Source organism: Pipistrellus kuhlii, unplaced genomic scaffold, assembly GCF_014108245.1.
Source record: "Pipistrellus kuhlii isolate mPipKuh1 unplaced genomic scaffold, mPipKuh1.p scaffold_m20_p_18, whole genome shotgun sequence".
Classification (NCBI taxonomy): Eukaryota; Metazoa; Chordata; class Mammalia; order Chiroptera; family Vespertilionidae; genus Pipistrellus; species Pipistrellus kuhlii.
The window spans coordinates 13,053,709-13,072,779 of NW_023425493.1; the positions used below are offsets into that span (position 1 = coordinate 13,053,709).

The window sequence follows — 19,071 nt, forward strand, 5'->3', positions numbered from 1 at the left end:
TGCTGGTGTAACAAGCGACCCCAGAAAGCTCAGTGGCTTAACCCATCAATGTTCACTTATCACTCACAAAAAGTCTAATGTGTATAATCTTGGTTGGGCAACTGTCCTAGGCTCCCTCCTTCAAAAGTCATTCAGGAACCCAGATTCCTTCCATGTAATGGCTTCATATCTTCTCGATATGGCAGACATCAGAGTTGTGCAGCCAGAAGATAGAGAGGGTGAAGCAAGGGAAAGGGGAGTGGGGAGAATAGGGAAAATACACACAATCTTAACAGAGGACAAAAGTAACACATGTTAATTCATCTTAGATTCCCCTAATAATAACTAGTCTCATAGTCCCACATCACTGCAAGGGAGGCTGGGAAATGTAGTCTGTGGCTGAGTAATTGCTTCTCAAGAACAACTCTACTCTGTGGAAGGGGAGGTTAAATCTTCATTGACCAGCTAGCCTCTCTGTCACAGTATTATAAAGCTTTGGGGTTTTTGTTTTATTGGTTGTTTTGCTATTATTCTCCTTCCCCCACTTTAATAAAGCTTCCTCCTGTTCTCTCTAACTAGTCTTTTGTTTGTTTGTTTGTTTGTTTGTTGTTTGTTAATCCTCACCCAAGAATATTTTAATATTTTTCTATTGATTTTTATTTTCTCTCTCTTCCCCGCCCCCCTCTCTCTCTTTTAGAGTGGAAGGGAGAGGGAGACACAGATAGAAACATCAATGTGAGAGAGGCACATTGATTGGTTAGTTCCCACACACGCCCCCACCCGGGTGGGGATCGAGCCTGCAATGGAGGTACGTTCCCTTGATTGGAATCAAACCCAAACCTTAAGTCCATAGGCGGATGCTCTATCCACTGAGCCAAACCAGCTAGGGCTTTCTTCTTTTTTGACATGTACTTTCTTTTGTCTCTTGTTTGATCTTAACTTTCCTCTCTTACATCACTGTTAATGATCTTTAATCATAGCATTCCACTTTCTGAGCCATTTCTAAGCATGAGGTCAAGAGAAAAAAAATGGGGTTGTCATCTTGTCAGAATTGAAAAAAAAAAAAAAAAGTCATCTCTGCCCCTTTTCCTTCCAAACCAAACCCCATCTGATTCTTACTTTATAAGTAATAATCAGTGAAAGAGGAGGTTAAAACAAATCTAAGAGGGCAAACAAAATATCTGCAAGATTGTGGATGCTTTATATACTTGTTCCATGCTCTTCTATTTTTTTTCAGGTACCCTGTTGGCTTTGGGGTAAAAGCTTCAAGTGTTCAGTTGTGTTCTCTTTGTTCCCTTCATACTGGCCAGTCATCAGTGACGAATGAGGCAGGAAAACATGATTTAGACAGTTTTCAACTGTCCGATAGCATGATCATAGTATGCAGGGGGTTTACTTCCACTCACAGGTGCCACTTCCATCCATGTTCATTTTGAGGGAAGAAATCAACATACATGTTTGAAGATGTGAAACTTGATCATTCTATTGTATAATGTGCATTATGCCACATTCCTTCATGAGAGGTAAGCAGCACAAGTAACTGTTTCTTCCAGAACCTACTTACCCTATGCTTTATTTGGGGGGCTTTAGGACAGAAAAATAGGCTTTAGTTCCTATCTCAATAGTTCTTGTCCTTTGGGATAACCCCTAGTGAGACTGACCTGCTTAGAACTGTGAGTTTTCTAACTTTAATTGAAATCCATGTTGAGCAAGACTCAATACTCTCAATTTTGTGTCATTAGTTGTCAAAGAGTCCCCATGAAGTCACAGCCTCACAGCATATTTCTATTTCTGTGTTTGCCCTCTTTTCTGGTGGAGGAGTTGACATGAAGCCAGAACCCTGGAGCCTTGACAGGCTTCTAAAGACATTTTTTAGTGTAAGAGCAAAAATGATAACAACACATAGCATGTTTTATATACTTGCAAGCATTGTGCAAGCACTGTCTCATTTAACCCTCTCAAAAATGTTGTAAGGCAAATATTGTTATTACCATCCCTGTTGTATAGATAAAGAAACTGAGGCTGGGAAAATTAAGTTACTTGTTGATGATATATATCTACTGAATGTTACTTTAAGAACTCTAGCTTGACTCTATTTGACTGCAAAACCTGTAGTTTAGCCACTCGATCGCCAGTCTAGTTCCATAAAAACTACCCAAAGAGTCAGCATAGGGAGTAGGACAGGGCCCATCAGCAGAAAATAAGAAAAGCATGCAAATTCCCACAGAAATTAATCACAACAATAATAATTACCCACATTTTTTGAGCACTTGTATGCCAAGCACTGTTCTCAACCCTTTACATGGATTTAGAATCCATGGGATTTTCACAGCAATCCTCAGAGATAAGTATTATTTATTATTATCATCCCCCCCTTTTTATTTTTTCTTGGAGAAACTGAAGCACAGAGGTGCTGAATTATAGGATCACATATCTAGGAATTAGTAATATGTAGAGGAGTTGAAATAAGAATCTAACAAACCTAAGGGTCCTCCACGGGGATAAAAATGGGCAAAGTGGAAAGGGAACTTTGGGAAGTTCTTCAGCGTAGCTGACCTTCTATGATTCACTCGGTCAGAACAATCCTTAGGTAACGAGCATCAGAAGCCCCAGCCCAAGCTCTTTCCTCATCTGAATGAAGGAAGTTTTGGCTGATGCCTGTGTATCCCCAGAACATCCCTCCTTCCTCCCTCACAGACCAGGAGGGCTTCAGTGCCAAGGAGCTCTTCTGTCCTATTGAAAGCAAAGAATGGTTGCCTCTGAAATAAGTACAAAGAGCAAGCAAATTTAGTCCATTTATGCAAAACACAAAATGGCATCTGCCATCTGGAAAAATACACCAAAGCCGTGAGCCGTCAAGCCCCTTTCAAGACTTTGGCATGTAAAATCAACATTTTTTTTTTTGAGTCTGAAAGGTCTATGTGAACTCACAGCTTCCTTAAATGTAATTCCCCTCCCCCATTCCTGTCGCTGGCCATCTACTCTCCCATCACATGCATTCTGCCAGTTAAAATACACACACACACACACACACACACACACACACACACATATGTAATATACATATTTTCCCCCTTCTGAGTGGTGCAAAGATCTGTGAGAAGACAGACTTGACAACAGCAGGCATTTAAAAATAATAATAATAATAATAATAATAATAATAATCATTTTTAAAATCCTTTTTTACATTTAAAACGGTTTTAACAAATATAATTGCCCTTGTATTGGATCTATACCGTGGTTAGCAAAAGTAGGCTTAAAGTTGTTCATGTGGAAAATAATACAATTAGTAAATGATAATACAAGAACAAACTCTGTGTTTCACATCCTCACAACTGTAAGCCTTCTTTTGCCCACCCTGTGTATCTGGAACCTATTTTGCCCCCAAGCTGGAGGTTGATGCTACTACTGCTATCTGCAGGATCACAAACTCTTGATGCTGCCTCCATGCGCAATCCCTTAAGCCAGTGTTTCCCAAACTTTTGACATATGTGTACCCCTTCTATAATTTGCATAACGTTAAGTACCCCTCATACTCATGAGAAGGCAGAATTAGGCGCAGCTAAGCACGGTGCAGTGCATATCCCCACCAAACTCCAGTGCAACGCGTACCCCCACCAAACTCTGCCCGTACCCCTGGGGAAACACTGCCTTAAGGAAGTTCCAGACAGACGAGAAGGAGGAGGGATTCTCAGGCTTTGCCTTGGTGCCAGGCAGGGGAAGCAGGACATCCAGGCAGAAATGTGTCCAGCAAACAAGACGTAGAAATAAGATGCTATCGATGCTGATGTAAAAGTTAAACAGAATGTGAGACCTAGAAAGTCACTGATGTGCAGTAAGGGGGAGGCTGGTGAAAGCACACGGACTAAAAAGGGACAGAATCATGGTTGAGGATGAAGTTATTTATGGACTTGGAATCCAGGGGATTGGAACAGGGTCAGAAACAGCAAGTGAGACAAGAACACCGGGCCAACGCACACGTAATGGTAATGAGAGTGAAATAACTGATTCCCATGGGCCAGTGACCTCACATGCACCCCGTCATTGTCACAACTTTTGCACGGGAGGTACTTTGCAAGCGAAACATTGAGGCCCAGAGAGGTTAGGTGACACTGCTGGTGGCAGTGTTTAGATTTAAAGACAGGTGGTCCGATTTCAGCATCTGTCCCACCATGTTATACTGCCATAGGTATAACCTAGTCTAGAAAGGCATATACCATAAGACTACCAATTTCCTCTAGTGGTGAGCCGTTCCATTTAATGTAGTGCTATTTCCATATTTTCTATGTTATAATCAAAACGTTTCAAAGGTTGCTGGAGGAAAGAAGCTAAAACTTTCTTACTGAAGGAAAGAAGCTGGAACTTGGTTAATGACAAAGATTTAGTTTTCTAGAGCAGAAGACCTTATGAGGTCAGAAGCTGGGGTGAGGGTCTGGGTGACAGCCAGGATTGGCACTGGTGCTGTTCATATCAGAATCCTGTCTGTGACTGACTTGGATTCACCTGTTATCTGCAAGCATTTAGCTCTTCCCAGGTCAACCCCCTTCCAAGGCCGAGGATGATTCCTAAGGTTGGACCTTTGGATAAAGGGGGACAGGGATAATGGTTGGGGACAATTCACATATTCAGGGTTGATCTAATCAGAACATCAGACTCTCCACTTCTTTTCTTAGTCTGTATAATCTACCCATCTGAGTTTGAGCCCAGGCTGACCCATTCAGTCAGCTCCCACCTCCATTTAGAAGTGCCTCGTGAGGATATTTTCCAGTTGCACTAAAATGAATAATCTTTTGATCATTTCTTTTGCTTTAGAGAGAGATGCTAACGTGTCCTACAAGTTAGTGCAGTGTGTGTAGCCTGCTCGAATGGAATGACCCCAATTAAAACCTCAGCTCTGCTACTTATTAGCTATGGGACAATAGGACAATTTACTTAACTTGTTTGCTCCTCAGTTTCCTCATCTGTAAAATATAAGATATGCTAGTTAGAAGTGTTGGATCGGTACAATAAAGTATTATCATCATCACCATCATCAGAAATAGGGACAACACTAGATGCTATAACAATATATTAAGTTCCAGCAGGAAACCCATTTCTGCCTCTTCTGGGAAGTTAACAAGTTGCTACAAAAATGCTGTGACAGTGCACTCCAATATATTATTGAAATGACATTCTCCAACTCCAGGGGCTAAGGAGCTTGTTGCTGTCACAGAACCCCCTTTAGGCCAGTCTTTTGAGTGTCACTTACACCAGTTTGGAAGTAATCTGCTTGCTCGCCCTTCCAGCAAAGGATGTCACAATCAGCTAATGGAAAGTGACAAGAAGGGATATAATGAATGAGAGGCAGCTAAAGTTTGGGATAAAAAAAAAAGAGCCTTGTTCTTTTGGGGAATGCACAATGCTAAGCATACCATGTTAAATCGTGCGTGACAAATAACAGACTAATTAAGAATCCTCATCCATTTTTTTTTTCACTTCTCATTTTTGTTATCCTTTCAAAGATGTATTTTCACATTAGCTCTTAGCTCCTTAAATGAGCACCAAGCGGGGAGAAAAAGAAGAAAAGAAACCTTGTCTACGAGAGAAGCATAAGATACACGGAAAAGGAATACTCAAGGAATGGAGAAGGGGGCTTTGAGGGACATGTCGGGAAGTTTTATAATCATAGCAGCAACTTCTTGAATAGTGGAATTTAATAACGTGTAATAAACTATGATCCAGGAAAACTCTGATTCAATCCCACTAATTGTTCGAGCCAATGAAATGAAGGCAAAGTTTACAGTGCCAGCACGCTGCGAATGCCTCTGAACACTGCAGGGGACAGACAATTGTTCCCAGCTGCCTACCTCCTCTCACCCAGAAGTCTTCCAAACACCAAGGCCAAACCTCCAACTTTCAATGACAGTCCTAGTTCTAGGACTTTAAAGTCACAGAAATGTAATTTTTGCAATCATCAAACCATTGTATTAAGCAGAGAACAGAGGGGTAAATAGAGACAAAGTGTCCAATTAGGTTATAACAAATAACAGCCAATATGCTTTCATGCTAATGCCAAAAAGTACAAGGACCTATAATACATCTAATTGAGCACATGATCATCAGCACTGTTTTTGTCCCTACATAGTTCGGCTATATTAAGGTAGATTCCAAATAGAAAAACACAGGTTGTTGTGTTTGTTTTTTTCATTGTTATTGAAAAGGTGTTTTTGCTTTCCTTTTTAATTTGGATCTTTTTACCAATGTCAGAAAGTGGAAAGGTATCATTAAGAAAATAAATTATTTTCTCTGCCATTACTCATTGTATCTAAGCATAAAAAATGAAGAAAGGAATTGAAGTAATTATCTGGATAATTCAGGCCCCCACTCCCCTCAAAAAAGATGGGAAGCTTCTAATAAAATACTGTTTTTGCCCTAATTATCAAGATAATAGCCTTAGTTCCTACTTTATTAGTCTGGACCTGTCTGTGTATAAAAAAATATATATTTTATAATCCTTTTAAATATATATATTTTTTATTTTTCTGACAATTAAGTGTATGGGTTTTTTCATAAACTTTAATGTACCTCAAAAATACAGTCTAAAATTGTATAGAACATTCTGTAGGGCAGCTATTTAAATTACTAAACCTAAAAAACGGTAAGCATAAGTATTACCTTCCCCTTTCTCAAAAAGGCCCATGAAATTCTTGGTTACATTTGGGGACAGAAGGGGGAGTAAAATACCTTTGTAAAGCGATAGTCCAAAAACAGGAAAATTAGTATTGTGGCAAGCGAGGGGCAGCTAATAAAGAGAACATGGTTAAAAGAGATTAGGGTTCAAATTAAGGTCAGAATAGAGACTGATTGAGGAAAACCGCCATGTTCCGTAGCATGGCAGTTTAAGTGAGACAGTTTCCCCCTGAATCAGTCCCGGGTTGAAAAATTACACTGTTGGGGTTAATAAAGAGGCCGAGCATTTGTTTGGACTGAGACTTCAATTAAAATGTTATTTGGGGCCGCCAGAGCTAATGTCTTGCTTAGAGGTAAACTGAACTGCCTTTTAAGAGGATGAAAAAAAAAAAAGAAAAGAAAAAGAAAAAAAAAAGACCACCTAACCTGTCAAAGACGCTGAATAACTGGCAGAAAGAATTGTGTTTGCTGGACCTGTGCCCAGCCCAGCAGTGAGCATTCTTAAGGGTTTTGTGACATCATCAGAGGCAGCTGAGGTTTTCTGGATTTTTGATTGTTGTGCTGGGCGAGGAATCTAGTGTTCAGCTGAGCCTCTTTGAAACAAAGAGAAAAAAAAAACAAAAAACACCTGCTTGGTGAACTATGCCAAGGTCTGTGTGTGTGTGTGTGTGTGTGTGTGTGTGTGTGTGTGTGTGTGTTAATGCCACAAACGGGGTGGGGCCAAGAATTCTGGGACTTAGTCTCAAGACTCTACCCCGGAGACCAAAATTGATGAATGCAGTCCATTGAATTGCTCAGTCCATATCAATCTGCCTACAGTTAAACAAAACCCACCAAAGTTTGCTTTCGTTTCACTGCGGTAGAGTGAGTGGAAATCACTGAGTAAACTCCTCCTCCTTTACATTCACGCCTATATGCCACCAAGATTCACTAAACAGATTTCCTCTAGCCAGCACTGGGCATACATTGGTCAACACAGCAGATGTTTCCCAGCCTTCATGAGGCTTACAGTCCATAAATAAAAAGGTAAACATTTAATTACAAATAGGTAAGATGGAAGGAAACAATGTGAAAATAGGGACAGATTCCATTTTTCTCCAATCTTTTTCTTACCCAATCCCGAGAGTGGTGACTCTTTGAAACCCTCGTTATTATACATGGGGTGATTGAGAAAGCTAGTTAATGGCAGATAGAAAATATGCAATTTTCTGTTGGAGAGTTTGGGGTCTGGTTATGGAGATAAAGAGAGTGATGCAAGGGGGTAGGGGCACGGACCACCAAAATAGATCGGATTAGAGCTAAAAATGAACTTGGAGTATAGACATTGATTGGTGTTCCTTTTCTCCCTTTTTTTAAAATCCTCACCTGAAAACATGCTGATTGACTTGGGGAGGGGGGAGAGAGAGAGAGAGGAAAACATTGGTTGGCTGCCTTCCATACACACCCCAACCAATGATCGAACTCAAAACCTAGGTATGTGCCCTCACTGGAATCGAGCCCCAAACCTTTTGGTGTATGGAATGACGTTCCAACCAACTGAGCCACACGGGCCAGGCTTGAGTGGTGTTTTTGTCCAAAGAGTAGTATAACAGCAATAGAGTCCTGTAGCAGAGCAGAAGGTGAAAAGGTCCTGGGGCAGATCATGGGGCTGTGTCATGAGAAAAGCAGGGCCTGCTGACAGCACATACAAGAAAGGTGTATGAGGGAAGGGAGCTATTCCTACTGACCACTACCTTCATGCGGTCCAATTTTTGTACAACCATGTCTAGAGAATGGAGCCAACATATCTAGATCTCCATTCAGACTGACTCCCAAAGTCTAGTTCTCTCATGCCAACTACCGAAGAAAATGATGAAATCATGAATTCCCCCATGCCCCTATTCCACCAAAGTCAAAGCAAAATAAAGGGATGTTTACTCTTCAAAATATCCTCTAAGGAAATAAGGCTTGGACTGAAGCTTTAAGCTACACAAAGGCCCGGACTTCCCACTGAAAAATGGGGAAGGTGACAGTTTGGGAACAAAATGCCAACAATGAGATCATTTCGATGGGAACCAGGGAACCAGCAAGCCGAAAAGTAACACAGCATCATGAGTGCCATGTCTGTCCAAGTTGTGGCAAAATCTGCCGGGTCCAGATTGACTTCATTAGTCATTTAGAAGCACATCGATCCCCGGAAAAAAATAATGATCCTCCTCCTCACTGAGAAATAGCTGATCATCCATATAAATAGAAACTGATTAGAACACCAATCCCTCAAAGCAGAAATATTTCATTCACCAACCAGTTGCTATTTTCCCCTCGGCAATGAAGAAGAAAGTATGCAATGCAACCACACGCAGGGTGTGACCATAATCAAGGTTAACAGGAAGTTAGGTTTGATGTGAATTCATACCGGGGGTGGGGTAAACACCCAAGACCACCCAGTCCCAGATGCAGTCAGGAAACCTGGGAGAAAAAAGCATGACTATACAACTCCATCAGCCCTCTTCACTACTCCTTGCTCCTGTGGGTCTACTTGAACCAATATACTTCGCATTCAGCCAATATTTGTCAGGTTATTTGTCGATTCCTGCACTGTGCTGGGTATTGGGAAGTCTCTACTCAACAAGACAACCACATGCTTTTCCGTCTTATTTTCCCCACCATATCTTCAGCCTTCTCTGTCCCCTTACGAAGCTTAACTTCTTTCCAGAATATGTATCACAACCTGACATTGCATCATATCTATATTTGTTTCTTGTTCATAGCCTCACTTACTAAAATACAGGTGCCAGGGGCAGGGATTTTGACTGTCTCACTGTGATATCCCTGACACCTAGGCCACATTAAGGGCTCAAAGAATATTTGTTCAACGAATAAGACCTCTGTTCAAATAACATACTCATTTCAATTCTGATGAGCAGAACAGAGGGAAATTACAGGCATTATGAGCATGTATCATGAGGGTTTCTAACCTAGGAAATGAGGGAGGAAAGCCTGAGCAAAAGGCATTTCAGTTAGACCATCGGTAAAGAGAAGGGTTTGTCCAGAGAAAGACTTGGGAGACCTTTCAGAGAGAGGAGCACATGCATAAAGGTGTTTTTGGTGTTGAAATCCCAGGGAAAAAAGGCCAGTGACATGGACACGTGGAAATAGTGGGGCGAGTTTCAAGAGATGAGGCAGGAGCTGTGGACAGGAGCCAGATTATGCAAAATCTTGGGAGGGAGGGCACATTCAGGAGTTTGGACTTTATTCTAAGAGCAATACCAAGAATTTTAAGCCGTGACAGGATCACAATTCCCAAATCATGAACTTCTCTCATAAATACAAAGACAGCATCTTAATCTGAGCATTCTGATGTCAACTGGCATGAGCAATGGCAGGGATATTTCGGCATGTGGAGACGAGGGACGCATGAAGACTTACCTATGTGTATTGAGAATATAACAGCAGCAGCACATCATGAGAGGGAACATGAGGGCAGGAACAGCAAAAGCTGGGAGTCTTGGTCCCCAAAGAAAACATGACTAGCCACAGAAAACCTGAGCCCACGGAAAAGTTAGAGGGAACTCAGAACGCATCAAGGAGCAGACACCGGTTTCTTTCCTGCTGTGAGGCCATCAGTGCCCCAGAAGGCCCTTCCCAGTCTAAGGAGACAAACTTTTGCTGCCCCTTCCTCCACCAGACCTCCCCTGGTGCTCTGAGCTCCAGCAATAAGACACTTCTCAGGATCCCAGGTAGAGGTGATGGCCTTGTGTGAGCTGTCTGTCACTCCAGCCCTCTCTACCCTCATGGAGTCTCCTGACCAGCAGCTGGTCTGCCCAAGACCCAGCACTAGGACGTGATGCATGGTAGGCACCCAATAAGTATTTGCTGAATTAATGTTAGAGAATGTACTAAAATGTCACCCTCATTATCCCCTTCCAGCCAACATGTACTAAGTGCCTGTCTTGTGCCAGGCACAGTGGTAAGGCCTTCTCACGCATTCTCTGGCTTCATCTGCACAACCATCGCATATGGCAGATATTGCTACAATCCCCAACTCACAGACAAGGAAACTAAGTCTCAGAAAGGCGCGGTGGCTAGCTTAGGATTTCTCTTACCATGCAACAGGAACATGACTCACTTCTGTTCCTCTCCTAAGCCCAGAATCTCATTAATGACTTACTGTGCTCACCTCTTCCCTTGATCTCTCAACTGCCACAAAGAGAAGGCTCAGGGCTGCTCAAGTATTTTGTGTCAACGTCTGATGTTCATAATTGTCCTACCTAACTCCCTACTGCACTGTGAGTGCCTCGGACGGGTCTTATGGAGCTTGGTATCTCCAGTGTTGAGCACAGTGTCTGGAACATGATGGGGTGTAAATAAATGGATGAATCTGACCAAGGCAATTGAATATTAAGGCTAAACGCCCCCTGTAAGAAAACACATTATACTCAATCCAAACAGATGACAGATAAATTGAAGAATGATCATTCACAAAACAAGAATTCTACTCTCGCCAAAATCGGTTTGGCTCAGTGGATAGAGCATCGGCCTGCGGACTGAAAGGTCCCAGGTTCGATTCCGGTCAAGGGCATGTACATTGGTTTCGGGCACATCCCCGGTAGCGGGTGTGCAAGAGGCAGCTGATCGACGATTCTCTCTCATCAATGTTTCTAATTCTCTATCCTTCTCTCTTCCTCTTTGTAAAAAATCAATAAAATATATATATATATTTTTTAAAGAATTCTACTCTCCCTATCCTTTTCTTCATCTACACCTACCACAATGTTCCTTTTCGCAGTAGTTTCTCTGGCCAACTGGAAATCTGGTTCATCTTCAAAATTAGAGGGACTGATACTGTACCATTGCATCATGGGAGAAAGGGAACCGTGAGGTCATTTATATGACTGCAGGTGAGTCCTGCATCCGTGCAGTGAAGCAGCAAGCAGAAAAGGGAATTACTCCCTCAAAAGCACTGAAAAACTGCACTTCATTTAAAAAGGTAGAAAGGTGAGCGATAATGCTTTTTACACTTGGAATGTATCCCATAGAAATATTTAACACAGAAGCACAAAAGCTGAAATATTCCAAACTGGCCCCAATTCAGAAGTCAGCATCTCCCCGATGAGATTACCATTCTAGAAACAGCATGTTTATTGGCTCATAAAAGACATGTCACCTAACAATTCGCACTAGGGGGCCAGAGGGAAATAACTCACCCGTTGTGAAGTCAATGTTCAAATCAATATCCTTTGGGGAGAAAAATATTGCTCATTGATGGAGATTGATTTTTCTTTTCCTTAAGAATTTTCCAGGGGTAAACATTTTTTTCCTAGTGAATGTAACTAAACATGCCATTGTCAAGGTTTCCTAGTCTGAGCTTGACACTCAAAAAAAATATTACTGTAATTATAAATGCCTTTCAACCTCTAGATGCTAATTCCATTTTTAAAAAATATTTTTTTAAATATCTAAACAAAGGGACCACAAACAATTTGGTGTATGTCCTTTGCTTTACTGAGCAGTGCTCTTATAAGTGAGATATTTTTGATGTTTTAAAACAATCAAAAATTAGCACAAACACTAAGAGTTCTGCATCCAAAATGTATTTACCTACAAATTTAATAACAACTACTTTTTTAAAACAATTCTCATTGTTTCTCCCTTACTTTTCCCATTGCTATTTGTATCCCCAAATGATTACAGTAACACTTAATAAGCTGGCCATTTACTGGCTGCCTTCAAAAAAGCAAGACTTTGTAATGGGTGAAGAGAATAGCATGCTGAACTTAGCTGGTTTTATATTTAATATGTTGCTTTAGGCTAGTGAATCTTTCAGACCTATTTGCAGGGCTGCAATAGAGCACACTGTGTGTCTCATGGGTTATTTTCTCAGTCCACATGTATGTCGAAAAGAAAATTTGCCTTCTACCTTTTTGAAACTCAAAGATTGCATAAGAAAGGACAGATGGATGATTTGGGAACAAAAGAAAAGTCACTCAATGAATGCTTGTTGAAAAAGGTGTCACAGATCACTGGGGGAATTTCCTCTCCTTGACAACTCCCCCAAACACCCAAAGATGAATTGAACACCCAGACTACTGAGCTCTAGGAGAAGAGGAAAGTAACCTGTTGGCGATGATAGAGGCTGAGCTGTGGAACCAACAGAAGTGTAACAGGGCGAACCATCTTTGCCGGGGAGGAACCACACCACTGATACCCGAGTAGCAAAACATGTGATTTTTTTATGTTTTTTGTCCTGTGATGGAGATGGATTCGTATCAAGCCACACTCTCATACCCCATTCCTCTCGTATCTAAAAAAACACATTTTTCAAGTGGCTTGAACAGATAAAAGGAGGAACAAAGTTCACTGATTGGCATATGTTCATGACCGACAATTTGACCTTAGGAAAAAAAAAACTCAAACCACACTTAATATGTACTGATTTTTCTCATCTAGTAGTATAGCTATATAGTCACGCTAAATCTTATACTGAGCAACAACAAAGCAAAGCAAAACAAAACCAAAGAATTCAAATTAGAAAGGAAGTCCTGCCTAAGTCCCCCTTCCTAAAAATGTGCTTTTGTAGAATGTAAAAAGAATTTGATCCACCAGACGTAGCAAAATCAAATACTTACTAATCTTTTTTTTTTTTTTTTTTTTTTTTTTTTACTTATTTAAAATTCAAAAGTCATGCTCATGCTTTGGTAGGGCTGTGTGGTTGCTTAAACAGCATTTCTGACTTTATCACCCATTGAAGAGGCACTCACACTGAGAGGAGAGGAACAGGAATATCTACAGACACTGGCAATACACTTCAAACGAAGCTGAGAAGGGCAGGGGAGAGAAAATACGCTCCTCTAGGAAGAATAAAATAGTAACGATCAGAATACATCTGGGATTTTATTCAAACTGACCTGGAACCAGAGGGATCTTCAAACTGTTCTAAACACAAGAAGGGGGGGGGGAGAGAGAAAGAGAGAGAGAGAGAGAGAGAGAGAGAGAGAGAGAGAGAGAGAGAGAGAGAGATTGATTTCCAGAAGTAATCCAAAGCAACTAACTAGCCTAAGAAAATATTTCAGGGGCAGGCACAGGAATAACTTGACCCCTTTTATGGTGATCCATGAGTAGTATCTATAGCAGGCTAAAGAGATATGTGTTTCTACCACAAGGTTCCACCTCACCAGGCCCCTAACGCAGGGTTCTTGAAGGTGTCAGCAGGATTCGGTTGACTGGGCCATTAATGGGGCTTCGGTTAATTATTGACTGATTAGGGATTTACCTTATCTTTCCATCAGGAGGTGGCTGGAGACTTAACGGTAAGCAATTTAGAGCCAGGGTGAACCTACCCACGTGCTTTTTCTTTTTCTTTTCTTTCTTTCTTCTCTTCCTTTTGGGTCACTTTAGTGTGTCCTTCCCCATAATTCGCGTTCAGCTCAGCATGGGAGTCCTCCAAAGGACTGGCAACGAGAGGGGCCAGGCTCATGGTGAGGAGTGTCCAGACCAGGCCTAGACGAGTGCTGTTTTTTGCAGAGCTTGGCTTACTGGTCCAGATTTCCCCATGAGACTGCTGGGGGGGGGGGGGGGAGTGAAGGGGGATGAAGAGGGGGGGAAAGCAATGACTTTGTGTCTCTGAAGTGCTGGGGAAGCCCTAGGGGAAGAGGCAGCCCCCAGCTCCCAAGGCGGCCTCTCTGTGTGAAGGCCTCTTGGCAAAGCCAGGGAATGCACACAGGCGGCTTGGGCCCAGCTGCCCCAGATAAGAGGTGGCCCGTGTTAATGTACAGGCTTCCTCTGCCCCTCAGCGGGGCCTTCCTTTTCCAAACAGTCTCCCTTTAATGTTGGCGAATGTTGTTTTTCCATTGACTCAACATCTCGCCTCTGGTGGTAAGCCAGTGGGGAAAGTTGGAGCCGGGGAGGGAGGGAGGACGACGGTGGGAGAGAGTGATGCCAGAGCTAAAGAGAGAGAGAGAGACAGTCGTTTCCAAACAAGCTGGACACCTGCTCTGGAAAGACAGAGACTCAGCCTACAATGCTCGCTTCCTCCTAATTTAGATCAGCTTATTGTTCCCTGCGCGTCTGTGACGGTGGGTCCTGGGCCTCCTTCCTGCAACACCGCCCTCTTCACCGGGAGCAAATTCCATGGGAAAATGACCACCTTGAGAGATTCATAACTTTTCTCCATGAAAGAAAGAGAGAATGAGAGTTACTGGAGTGAATTAAAGAGGGAAAAGAAATTCGTGGAAAGAGATGAAAGAGAAAGTGGCAAGAAAGCAAGAGAGAAGAAGGAAATTAGGAAAACAGGAGAAAGAGGCAAGTGAGAAAAGACAGGGGCATGGAAATGAAAGGCAAAAAAAAAAGAGAATAAGAGGATGAAAGAAAGAAAGAAAGAAAGAAAGAAAGAAAGAAAGAAAGAAAGAAAGAAAGAGAGAGAGACAAAGAAAAGAGGGAAGGGAAAGGGGGAGGAACTGCAGAAAAATGGAATCTGAAATGAGAATTTTCCTCCAGGAGTTTTGATTTTTCAAGCCACTGGGCAGACCCCGGACCCCGATTTAGGATGGAAAGCTGTCCCTCCCTGGCTTCTCTGGGCAACTCGAGGTCAAAGGGCATCTTCAAAACCAAATCTTGATTAGAGCCAGCTAAATGTTTTGACTTGAAGGAGACATGAAAGATTAAAAAGCAAAACAGAGCAGCGTGGGTAAGAAAGAAACAGGAAAAGAAAGAAATAAAAAAGAAAGAGAGAGAAAAAAAAAAAAAAAAACCTCACGGGAAACACAATGGGAATGATAGAAAACACTTCTGAATCAGCTAGTCATCTACTAACAAGCTGCAAAGATTTCCAATGACAAGTTGTCACATTAGTTTAGTGAAACTGAAGCACCACTTATCCCCTTTCCTGTGCATAATCTCTCCCTGCGTGCCACAAAAACATGCTACCACGTTTAATAGGATTAGTTTCCTTCACTTTCTCCTCCCCCCAACCCCCGCCAACCCACCCCTTTTATTTTTTACAATTCTATTTTCAGCAAAACGGGGATCCTTGAATTCATGGACTTCCTGCAGTGCACAGCAAAACCTGACGTGGTACGCGTGGCTTTTTACCCTTTAAAGACTTTATTTGAATCTGAAAAATATGGTGATTTGACTATTTTGTACCTTCTGCCTGTCCTCTTCCCCTGCCCCTCAACGAATTGCATTCTCCTCTGGGAAATCTCATTGCGTGGAGGGGGGTGTTGATAGTAAAAAAGTCAGGACGGAACCAGGGCTGGGAAAAAGCTGACAAAGCCCAATGCCTGCAGAGGCTCCGAACCCTGGCAGACACCCTTCTGGCTCTGACCCCAGGCAGTCCTGGGTCCCCATTCCAACTGTACTTACTGTCTCTGTGGCCTTGAGCGCGTGGTGAAACCTTCCCCAGCCCCCTTTTACTCACCCTGTAGTGGGGATCATTCTCAGCAGGGTGGTTGGAAGCATTACACTTGTACCTTATTTCTAAAAATGATAACTATGGTGGTGCATGGTGCTTGGCAGGCAATAAGTGCGATGGATTGTTATATATTCAAAACACTTCAGTGGCTCCTGTCCCTTGCAGTCCATCTAGAATCTAAACTTAGATAGTCAGACGACTACTGCAAACTTTCAAGGTTCGCTTTTTTTCTCGTGTTTTATTATGTTCAGGAAATCGGTACGTCTCACAGTGCACAGTGCGTGGAGGGTCACTGTGTTTTCCTTCTCTCCCAAAGGCCAACTTTAAATGGATGGTGTGTCTTCTAGTCTGCAGCGTGATGGAATTAAGAAATCGCAAATGCCATGTACAAAACATCGGGCACAGTGCTGACCTAGAAAATGCTCAACAAATGCTAGAATTCTCTATCACTGCTTATGAAGGGGACCAAAGTTTTGCCCCCTTGAAGCTGCCTTTTGGGATATTAATTTATTATTATTATTATTATTATTATTATTTATTTATTTATTTTTTGCAGAGAAGAAGGGAGAGGGATAGAGAGCTAGAAACATCGATGGGAGAGAAACATCGACCAGCTGCCTCTTGCACACCCCCTACCAGGGATGTGCCCAAAACCAAGGTACATGCCCTTGACCGGAATCAAACCTGGGACCTTTCAGTCTGCAGACCGACGCTCTATCCACTGAGCCAAACCGATTTTGGCTGGGATATTAATTTTAAACTGGTTATGAAGAAACAGAAGATTCAGAAAGAACCTGTAACCCTCCCCCTATTTCTGCTCAAGATATTCAGACAGAAAAACCTGCCTTGGGAAGGAAATATAAGGGTGTCTCCTTAGCCCTGTGGTCGGCAAACTGCAGCTCTTGAGCCACATGCGGCTCTTTGGCCCCCTGAGTGTGGCTCTTCCGCAAAATACCACGGCCTGGGCGAGTCTATTTTGAAGAAGTGGCGTTAGAAGTTTAAGTTTAAAAACTTTGGCTCTCCAAAGAAATTTCAATCATTGTACTGTTGATATTTGGCTCTGGTGACTAATGAGTTTGCCTACCACTGCCTTAGCCTAAGTTGAATTAAGTTTGGCAACTAAGAGAGCTTCAGGCAGGGCCCGTTAGCTAAATACCTCCAGTATCCCATTGTCTCTGAGTTGCCTACCAAGAATTTGCCCGCAATTTGAACTACCTGTAAATTACCCATTCCCACTTAGCAAAAATGTTCTCCTTTGTCAAAAATTCATGTATACCCCATGCCGACTCAGTCTTTAAATTTCCCATGCTTCTGTTAGTTCCCCATGCACATGTATTAAAAATTGAATTTTCACCGAAACTGGTTTGGCTCAGTGGATAGAGCATCAGCCTGCGGACTGAAAGGTCCCAGGCTCGATTCATGTCAAGGGCATGTACCTCAGTTGCAGTTGCGGGCACATCCCCAGTAGGGGGTGTGCAAGAGGCAGCTGATTGACGTTTCTCTCTCATCGATGTTTCTAACTATCCCTCTCTCTTCCTCTCTGTAAAAAATCAATAAGATATTTTTTTTATTGCATTTTCTCCTGTTAATTTAATTACCAGCCCAGCTAGGAGAACACAGAAGGTGGGTGGGAAAGCATTCTTGTTTCTAGCCCCCACACTTCTCACTGTCTGTTTGCCTCCTTCCCCATTCTCACTGAAAGACCACTTTGGAGTAATGAGCAGAGAGCAGGTGTTGACATTACTACCCCTCGTCCAGATTCTTCTAGAGCGGGCCCCTCTTTGAGGCTTCAGAAAGCCGACGAATCAAACACAGAAAATAACTGTCCACCAGGGTTGGCTGAGAACCAAAATCTGTTCTCACAACAGGGACACCAACTGCCATGCTTTCGCGGTGTCCTGCAAACAATCATTATCTGCTGAACTGAGTTATTCGATCCTCCTTGAGACCACTCTGGGTCTTGGACCCCCCTTCTCCACCTGAGGATTCTCCTGATGGAGATGAAGAGGGGCGACTCACCTCTTCTGGGAGGAAACCAGTACCCAGGGGACCCCCAGGAGGGAGGGAATAGGGCCTGGGGTGGGGCAGGAGGAAGCCCATGCCTGCTCAGGGCCAGGGGAGGCGCTGCTGGGGAAGGCTCTGGTCTCCGCCCCCAGGCGCGCCTCCCAGAAGAGTCCCTGACAGAAGAGTCCCGGATGTCCAGCCTTTGAGGCACCTGCTGTGGCTGCTGCTCGGAGGTGGGGTCCCAGGCCTTCCTGCCAACCTGGGATTAGCTGAGTGCCAAAGCCTCCCAGGCGAAGTAAGGGCAGGAGGAAGGCAAGACCTAGCCCTTCTCCCTGGGTCTGAGCAAGCACGGCATTCAGCCTCCCTCCTGTGGGCCTCTCCTCCTGCCTCCCCCGCATGCACCTAGCCTGCCCTGGGGCACTGGAGCTCCGTTGGGGTCGTGGACACTTCTCGCCAGTCCCCCCTTCCCAGGCATCCCCTACCCGCCGCAGGTACAGGCTCCTCCCAATAGAACTCCCACCTCCTCTCTCTTGCCCTAGATCTGCTTCCTTGCCATCCCCAGCTATAGGCTATCCACACTGACCCATTCACCTTCTGCTGACACCCACTTCCTCCACCCCACCCATTCATCTGTACTCTGGCTTCACCCCTACTCAGCAACTTCCCCCCACTCACACACTCCCTTCCCACCTGTTCTCCCCACCCCACACCCATTACCTCCCCCTACCAGCCTGCCCTTCCATACTCAATCCCCGACACAGCACACTTCCCTCACAGCTTCTGCCCTCTCCCTTCCCATCCCCTCCCCACAAGTGTACACAAAAGCACTCCTTTCACCAGGAGGGTGATTGGAATAAGAAACCCACCTGAGGTTGTTACCTGTCCCCCTACTACCAGCTTGACTGTTTCGCTGTAGTTAGAGGTTCTCTGTTTTGTCCCCTAACTTGTCACAGACAACCCATTTTCCTCCCCTGCCGATTCCAAGCCTGCATTCTGGAGAGTGGCCAGAGAGCTGGAATCTTCCACAC

At 43.3% G+C, this 19,071-nt stretch overlaps 1 long non-coding RNA gene across 5 annotated transcripts in view; it reads right to left on the reverse strand.

The window, feature by feature from the left end:
* LOC118721220 overlaps positions 1-19,071 on the reverse strand; it is a 195,497-nt gene that overhangs the window by 166,806 nt on the left and 9,620 nt on the right. The window contains exon 4 of one of the 5 annotated variants that reach the window (XR_006741938.1): positions 689-2,738. The exons of 3 other annotated variants lie outside the window; for them this stretch is intronic. This is a non-coding gene — a long non-coding RNA (uncharacterized LOC118721220). Of the gene's footprint in view, positions 1-688; positions 2,739-3,634; positions 4,941-19,071 lie in introns of those variants that run through there. One more of the 5 variants, XR_006741939.1, reaches the window with a different exon arrangement.